This window comes from Psammomys obesus, unplaced genomic scaffold (genome assembly GCF_907164565.1).
Source record: "Psammomys obesus unplaced genomic scaffold, mPsaObe1.curated_primary_1811, whole genome shotgun sequence".
In the NCBI taxonomy this organism is placed as follows: domain Eukaryota; kingdom Metazoa; phylum Chordata; class Mammalia; order Rodentia; family Muridae; genus Psammomys; species Psammomys obesus.
In genome coordinates, this window is record NW_026596073.1 from 8,061,186 (window position 1) to 8,070,892 (window position 9,707).

At 37.8% G+C, this 9,707-nt stretch overlaps 2 pseudogenes; one reads left to right on the forward strand and one right to left on the reverse strand.

Annotated features, from left to right (window-relative positions):
• Positions 1-9,707, reverse strand: part of LOC129690484 (dual specificity mitogen-activated protein kinase kinase 4-like) — a 97,156-nt pseudogene that overhangs the window by 51,273 nt on the left and 36,176 nt on the right.
• Positions 6,495-6,594, forward strand: LOC129690557 (U6 spliceosomal RNA; annotated as a pseudogene).

Below are 9,707 nucleotides of genomic sequence, written 5' to 3' on the forward strand. Positions count from 1 at the left end.
ACACACACACACACACACACACACACACACACACACACACACACACATTCCTAAATATAACTTGCTGAACCATATTATGTGACATGTTTTTAGGGCTAACATCTAGCATGAGACAAGCAATTGCTGTGTTCTTTTCTAGAGAATGTCATTCTTTCAAGCCCAAGTTTACTGGGTTTCCTATAGTTCTTTGTGTAGGATTGAGAACTTGTGGGATTTTTCCACATTTGGTTTGTTCATGGGTGTCACCCTCCTTGAGCTCAAGTATGTGTTGCCAGGTTGATGAGGCTTTACAAGGATAGCATCTGATGTTAATAAAAGACACACTCTCACAGCAAAACCTCTGTTCTCTGGCTCTTACAATCTTCCCATCCCTTATTGCTTTAAGACATTAAAGTGAGAGTTTTAATTTGGTTCAGTCATCTAAATAATTATTTATTGGTGAATTATCTTGAATGCATTTTTTGGTTCATATTGATGGTGTCAGGTCTATCAAGTGTGTTTTGGTGTGCATGTTGTTTAGCATTTTCAAGCTTTATTATTCTTTTATTCTCATCCCTCTTCTGTTTTCCCATACTCTAATTTTGTTGCTTTGTTTTTCCTGTCACAACCATAATGACATATGAGTGGAAAGATATAAACTCCATAAATTACTCTGCAAGGAGGCTACCATGATTATATTTAATATATTATTTTTTCACACTGTAAGATTTATAGAATATTTATAGGAGATTTTAGTAGCCAAATATTGACTTAACTCTTTTGGTAACTTGAGAAGTTCCGAGAACACCTTAATAAAGTGTTTACACTTATAACAGCATGTTGACAGCTACGAAATGGAAGCTTTACTTTGAACAATAAAGTATGAAAACAAAACATAAGGTGTCCGTTTTTTGTCATTGACTTCTCATTCCTGATTCAGATTTAGATATTTAGTATTTTTATTTTTATTTTTTTTATTTTAAATTTTATTTTTCTTTTTAGTTACATTTTGTTAACTCTGTGTCCCAGCTGTATCCCGCTCCCTCATTCCCTCCCCAACCCCACACTCCCTCCCTGGTCTCCTCCCTGCCCCTTTCCAAGTCCACTGATAGGGAAGGACCTCCTCCCCTTTCATTTGACCCTGTTTTATCAGGTATCTTCAGGGATGGCTGTAGAGTCCTCCTCTGTGACCTAACAGGACTGTTCCTCCCCTTATTTTTTAAAAAGGATCTTGGAAATTTTTTCCCAGTATTTAGATCATGCAAATTATTCCTCACTACAATGTTCATGAAGTTCAAAGAGCTGGATAAAGGTGATGGTGGTTGTGGTGCACCATTTAATCCCAGCACTTGGGAGGCAGAGGCAGTGAATCTATGAGAGTTTCAGAAACATGCCCTTTTAGAATAACCTGCAAATTCCCAAGGGAGGAATGATATTGAATATCCAAACTATTTTTTGACACAATTAGGATTGTTTTCTTGCAATTATTAGAAGCAAGTTTGACACTGGACCTAAGTTTGCTATTTGAAATGGGGGTTAAATTACTTCACAACTCTGTAGTACAACAAAGAATATTAGGGGGAAAGTTCAATACCACACTTAACGCCAAAATACAAAATTAGTAGGTCCATAACTAAGGACATTAGTAATTTTTAGATTATTTATTTATTTATTTATTTATTTATTTATTTATTTATTTATTTATTTATTTATTACACTTTACTCACTTTTGTATCCTGGCTGTAGCTCCCCTCATCTCCTCCCATTCTCACCCATCCTCCCATTTCTCCCTCTATGCTCCTCCCCTAGTCCATGGATAGGGGAGGACCTCCTGCCCTTCTATCTGACCCTAGCCTATCAGGTCTCATCCAGGGCTGGCTGCATCATCTTCCTCTGTGGCCTGGCAAGGCTGAACCTTCCCCACACACACACACACCCTGAGTTAATGTCAGAGACAGAGATGGCCCCTGCTCCCCTTACTAGGAAACTCACTTGGAAACTGAGCAGCCAATGGGCTTCATCTGAGCAGGGGGTCTAGGTCTTCTCCATGCATGGTCCTTGGTTTGAGTATCAATCCCTGCATGCCTCCATGGTCTCAGGATTTTTGGCTCTGTTGGTCTTCTTGTAGAGCTCCTGTCCCCTCCAGGTCTTTCTCTCTCCCCCGTCTTCCATGAGGTTCCCTGCACTCGGCCCAAAGCTTTAGTTGTGAGTCTCAGCATCTGCTTAGACACTCTGATGGGTAGTCTTGCAGATGTCCCCCCATGTAAAGCTCCTGTGCTGTTTCCTGACTCCTGCTACTTCCGATGCCATTTTTAAATGTGGCATATATAAACAAAATGAAGTGTTATACAAAGAACATTACATTTTAAAACACAATAAATGAGATCAGTGCTGATTTGCATTGTTTTCATCAATAGAACAAAAAGTGCAAAGGATTCAAGTGGGAAGGGTTTGGACACTTTGAACATAATACTTTCATTGTTCAAAATCTTTTCTCCCACAGGCTAAATGGTGTCCTAAGGGCCTTTATTATGAGAAAAGATGTCAGTCAAACATATAATAATTAACCTTAGAAGTAACTAATGAGAAGGAAATTTCTTTTTTTTTTCTTTTAAATTGTGTTTATTTATTTATTTATTTATGCTCTGTCTTCAGAGACAACAGAAGAGAAAATCAGATCCCATTACAGATGGTTGTGAGCCACCCTGTGGTTGCTGGGAATTGAACTCAGGACCTCCACAAACAGTAGTCAGCGCTCCTAACCACTGAGCCCTCTCTCCAGCAGCTCTCTCAGTATTTTTCTTTTTCATTTATTTTATTTTATTTTTCTTTTTAGTTACATTTTGTTAACTCTGTGTCCCAGCTGTATCCCGCTCCCTCATTCCCTCCCCAACCCCACACTCCCTCCCTGGTCTCCTCCCTGCCCCTTTCCAAGTCCCCTGATAGGGGAGGACCTCCTCCCCTTTCATCTGACCCTGTTTTATCAGGTATCTTCAGGGCTGGCTGCAAAGTCCTCCTCTGTGGCCTAACAGACTGCTCCTCCCCTGGGGGGGGGGGTGTCAAACAGCCTGCCCTTGAGATCCTGTTAGAAATAGAACGTGTTCCCCTTACTTTGGAAAACTACTTGGTTACTGAGCTACCACAGGCCACATCCGAGCAGAAGTTCTAGGTTATATCCATAGATGGTCCTTGGTTGAGTGTCAGTCTCAGAAAAGACCCTGTGCCCAGATATATTTGGTCCTTGTAGAGCTCCTATCCTTTCCATATCATACTAACTTCCCTTCTTTCATATGATTCCCTGCACTCTGCCGAGGGTTTGGTTATGAGTCTTAGTGTCTGCTTTGGAACACTGCTAGGTAGAGTCTTTCAGATGCCTTTTGTGGTAGACTCCTGTCATAAGTTCAATGCACATCCCATTTGTCTTTCTAAATGAGGATTAATCCCCTTCGCCTGTGTCCACTTTCTTGATTATCTTCTATAGGTGTGTAGATTTCATTATGTTTATCATGTCTTGTAGGTCTATATAAGCGAGTATATACCAAGTTTGTCTTTCTCCTTCTGGGATACTTCACTCAGAATGATCTTTTCTAGATCCCACCACTTGCCTGCAAATTTCATGATTTCCTCCTTTTTGATTGCTGAGTAGTATTCCATTGTGTAAAAATACCACAATTTCTGTATCCATTCCTCCGTTGATGGACATCTGGGTTGTTTCCAAGTTCTGGCTATTACAAATAAAGCTGCTATGAACATGGTTGAACAAATGTCCTTGTTGTGTACTTGAGCAAATTTTGGGTATATACCTAGGAGTGGTATAGCTGGGTCTTGAGGTAGCACTACTCCTAGTTGTCTGAGAAAGCGCCAGATTGACTTCCAGAGTAGTTGAACCAGTTTACATTCCCACCAGCAATGGAGGAGGGTTCCCTTTTCTCCACAACCTCTCCAGCATGTGCTATCACTTGAGTTTTTCATCTTGGCCATTCTGATGGGTGTAAGGTGAAATCTCAGGGTCGTTTTGATTTGCATTTCCCTAATGGCTAATGAGGTTGAGCTTTTCTTTAAGTGTTTCTCTGCCATTCGATGTTCCTCTTTCGAGAATTCTCTGTTTAGCTCTGTTCCCCATTTTTTAAGTGGATTACTTGGTTTGCTGCTTTTCTGCTTCTTTAGTTCTTTATATATACTTGATATTAGCCCTCTGTCAGATAAAGGGTTGGTGAAGATTCTTTCCCAATCTGTAGGCTGTCTATTTGTTTTGATGACAGTGTCTTTTGCTTTACAGAAGCTTTTCAGTTTCATGAGGTCCCATTTATTGATTGTTGCTCTTAGAGCCTGTGCTGTTGGTGTTCTGTTCAGGAAGTTGTCTCCTGTGCCAATGAGTTCTAGGCTGTTTCCCACTTTTTTTTCCCAGCTGATTTAGAGTATCTGGTTTTATGTTGAGGTCCTTGATTCACTTGGACTTTAGTTTTGTGCAGGGTGATAAATATGGATCTATTTTCATTTTTCTGCATGTAGACATCCAGTTGGTCCAGCACCATTTGTTGAAGATGCTGTCTTTTTTCCATTGAATGGATTTGGCTTCTTTGTCAAATATTGAGTATTCATAGGTGTGTGGGTTTATTTCTGGGTCTTCTATGCGATTCCAAATTTGAAAATCTAAATGAAATGGATAACTTTCTTGACAGATTCCATCTACCAAAATTAAGTCAAGATCAGGTAGAAAGACTGAATAGTCCTATATCTCCCAAGGAAATTGAAGCAGTCGTTAACAGTCTCCCCTCCAAAAAAAGCCCTGGACCAGATGGCTTCAGCGCAGAATTCTACAAGACCTTCAAAGAAGTACTAACACCAATTCTCCTCAAACTATTCCATAAAATAGAAACAGAAGGAACACTACCAAACTCATTCTATGAAGCCACAGTCACTTTGATACCTAAACCACACAAAGATCCAACAAAAAAAGAGAACTTCAGACCAATCTCTCTTATGAACATTGATGCAAAAATACTCAATAAAATACTTGCAAACCGAATCCAAGAACACATCAAAGATATCATCCACCATGACCAAGTAGGCTTCATCCCAGGAATGCAAGGGTGGTTCAACATACGGAAATCCATCAATGTAATCCACCACATAAACAAAATGAAGGAGAAAAACCACATGATCATCTCCTTAGATGCTGAAAAAGCATTTGACAAAGTCCAACACCCATTTATGTTTAAAGTCTTGGAGAGATCAGGGATACAAGGCACATATCTAAACATAGTAAAGGCAATATACAGTAAGCCTATAGCCAACATCAAACTCAATGGAGAGAAACTTAAATCAATCCCACTGAAATCAGGGACAAGACAAGGCTGCCCACTCTCTCCATATCTCTTTAACATTGTACTTGAAGTCCTAGCCAGAGCAATAAGACAACTAAAGGAGATCAAGGGGATACAAATCGGAAAGGAAGAGGTCAAAGTGTCACTATTTGCAGATGATATGATAGTATACATGAGCGAACCCAAAGATTCAACCAGAGAACTTCTTCAGCTGATAAACACCTTCAGCAAAGTGGCAGGATACAAAATCAACTCAAAAAAATCAGAAGCCCTCTTGTATACCAAAGACAAAATGGCTGAGAAAGAAATTAGGGAAACAACACCCTTCACAATAGCCACTAATAACATAAAGTACCTTGGTGTGACTCTAACCAAGCAAGTGAAAGACCTGTTTGAGAAAAACTTCAAGTCTTTGAAGAAAGAAATTGAAGAAGATCTCAGAAGATGGAAAGATCTCCCGTGCTCATGGATTGGTAGGATTAACATTGTGAAAATGGCCATCCTGCCAAAAGCAATCTACAGATTCAATGCAATTCCCATCAAAATACCAACTCAATTCTTTACAGACCTTGAAAAAAAGATTCTCAGCTTCATATGGAGAAACAAAAAACCCAGAATCTCCAAAACGATCCTGTACAACAACAGATCATCTGGAGGTATCTCCATTCCCGATCTCAAGCTGTACTACAGGGCAACAGTAATAAAAACTGCATGGTATTGGCATAGAAACAGAAAGGAGAAGGAAATTTCAAAGTGAGATTTAATCTTTGCTTCAAATAATTGTTATTTTTGCATTTTTATTAATTATTATTATTTATTACAATTTATTCACTTTATATCCCTACTGTAGACCCTGCCCTCATCTCCTCTCAATCCCACCCTCCTTCGCTCTTTTTCCCCTATGCCCCTCCCTTTGTCCACTAATAAGGGAGATCCTCCTCCCCTTCTATCTGACCCTATCCTATCAGGTCTCAGCAGGACTGGTTACATTGTCTTCCTCTGTGGCCTGACAAAGAGAAGGTGTTCAGAGAACCTGCCACTGAGCTCATGCTAGAGACAGCCCCTGCTCCCCTTACTAGGGAACCCACTTGGAGAATGAGTCTATAGGCTACATCTGTGCAGGGATTTTAGGTCCTCTCCATGCATGGTCCTTGGTTGGGGAATCACTCTCTTCAGGGGCCACAGGCCTCGCTTCAGCAGCACATATACTAAAATTGGAGCAATACAGAGAAGTTTAGCATGGCTCCTGCACAATTTTTAAGTATTTATAGGATAGCATTTCATTCATGCAAAATCTATGAGACGAGGCAGTGTAAATCATTTAGTATGAAATCATGACATCATCATTTCAATTCCTTGTCATAATCTCTCACCAAAAAGAAGGAAGCACCCCTGGGTAAGCCACTGTTGATTTTTAATAAGAGGAGTAATAAGGAAAACAAAATAGAGGTGAATAGACTCATGAGACTCTTGCTATATTCATGCACTTCTTAATGTCTTATTAGCAAAATTGAGGAACCCAGTTTTCCACAGGTCTTTGTGTGCTAACAGTTATAAAATTCTTTTCTCGTCACGAAATCCACTCAATTGCCCACAACAATGATGATGGTCCATGCTACCACAGCAAGTGTTCTGGGGGGACTGTAGACTTTGGTCACAGTATCTCACAGCATTATATATATATATAATTTCTTATCCATTTTTCTTCTATATCACCTTCTAATTAAATGAAAAAGATATCTCTTAATTTGTGGAAAACCAGTGGAGTCTGGCTGCTCTCACTGCATCATTCTTCCTAATAATAATTGTAATTGCTATTAGTTGTTGCAATGCCTATGTGAGTCTGGTGTCTTCTCCCAGTTTCTCTCTGACAGCTGCAATGGCAGACTCAAGGTTTTAAAAGTCATAGCACAATTAGGGTTTCCTATAATAAGCCCTGAATTAATAGATGTTGTTAAATTTCAAACAGAAAAAAAAAATGCGATAAAATAGAAACGAAAAAGAAAAAGATAAATTTAAACAGCATGAATCTACATATAAGAAGCAATGTATTAAAATGTATTAAATGTATTAAAATTTCTAGCTAAGACTGATCTATCAGACAGCAAAAAACACAGTCTTAACTCGAGTGTGGGGGATGTATTCTGAGTGTGCATGTGTGCACATACGTGTGTAAGGAGATATGTGGAGCCCAATGCTAACTGTAGCTGTCATAACTGAACACATTTTATTTTATTATTTTATTTTATTTATTTTGGAGACTAGCTTTGTTACTGAATCTGGAGCTCATCTATTTGGCAAAACTCTATGTCTGGCCAATACACTCCAGGAATCCTATTTTTGTCTCCCCAATGAGTGGGCTTACAAGTATATGACGTAAGTTTTAAGTGGGTGTTTTTGATCCCACAAGCCAGGACCTCATGCATTCATCACAGGCACTCAACCAGCTGACCCATCTCATCAGCCCTTGTTTTCTCTTATTTGTAACACACAATATCTATATTGGAAAATCGAATGTAGAATGTCACAAAATTATACATCACTCCACTGTAAATGTAGAGTTAGACATTAATATGATAAAGATAACAGAGCATTGTCATTTAGATATCCATGCCTAAGTATAGCTTGGTGTAGCATTTCAGTTTCACATTGTTGCAGAAGAAATTGGCATTTTGTATGAATTTTACTCTGAATATTGAATGGCACACTTTTTAAGCTCACAATTAGGTGCCTAAAATATTCTCTCATGCTGCTGCATGGTGACAGCAGGTAGCAGCATCCGAGTACCAAACAATAACAAGGATGAATAACCCACAGGCCATTTCCTCCTGTGTTGCTAAGATGGAATGTTTTGTGCATGAGAACTGTTAACACCTTTTGACATTATGATCATCTTAGTGTACATTATGGGGGATGTAGTCCTAGTGTAAGACAGGGTGAATCTGTACTTGAAAAATTAATAAACCATTGTATAGTCACCTAGAAAATTTGGAGGTTATAATCTTTTGTATACCTGAAAATGCTACTCTAATGAAAGTAAAGTATAAATCATTACCCTTACAAGCAGAATGAGAAATTCATGATGCATGAGAACATGCCATTGAGGTTTTTAATTGTATTGGTTCATACATTTACCCAATGAAGTTTAGTCATTTTTCACTGTAGAAGCATGTCTCTCATCTCCCTCTTTCTCATTCTGAAAGCCTTTGTCTCCACAAAACCTCTTCTATTTTCTGTCTCCCTTTTGCTTGTGATATACTTAATTTAGTTAAAGTATCTTACCCTAGCATCCATTGGGTGTCATGTACTAGAACAATGGCAACTTAGCAATAACTACTACATGCTATTAATTGTCAACAGCATGTCAGAGAAGGCGGTGCCTTATGGTCCCCTTCTTTACCCAGAGTTGTTCACGGCTTTCGAAGACAAGTTCACTGAGTTCACTTTAGTATAATCGCTATGTCATGTCTGAAAAACACCAATTTGTTGAATATCTCTCCATCCTCCGGCTCTCACATTCTTTCCACTGCCTTGAATGACCCTTCAAATTTTACACAATTAATGAGCATATAAAAGACGGTAGATAATTACCAAACCTAGTGGAAATAAATAAAATGTTTCACATAAAAATTGGAAATAATATTTTCTTTCAATTATTCATGTAATTTTATTAAAGAAAAATCACATTATGTTAAGAGCAGTATTATTACGTTAAAGATTTTCCCTGTAGTATAAAATAGTTTAAAAATCAATAGTAACAAAAGTGTTATATCTTATAATATTTGGATTTCTTAAAACTACCTTTAAATAACTAGCTTGTAATAACAGTTATAAAACATATATTTAATGGAAATCATAATTAGATGGTAATATCTAATTGTATATTTAAAATCCATTAAAATGGATGAATTTTACTATATGTAAATTATACTTCAATAAAACATTTAAGAATATAGGTAATACTTCCTATAAATCTATGATGAAAAGATCATTGAAACACAAAATAGCCCAAAGAAATAATTATTTGCAGCATAGAAATAACCAATAAATATGTAAAGTGTAGCTTAACCTTGGTACAAATAAGAAAAAAAGTCATAATATAACCAAAGGAGAAAGTTATTTCATTCTAGAAACATGATATTTTAGACATTTGGGAATATTCTGGAAAGAACAGAGCAAGACAGATCAAATATTGCTTTTAAGGATAAAGGCAGATAAGACCTTCTTGGTGGGTATTTTAAAATCTATATGATGTTCCAGCAAGAGAAGGTCTGTAAATGAAAGCCCTTGCCACCATGCCAGATGGGTGAAGGAAGCAAACAACTGGTACAGGATGTCCTGTGACATTCCTTAATTGTAATATATATATATATATATATATATATATATATATATATATAT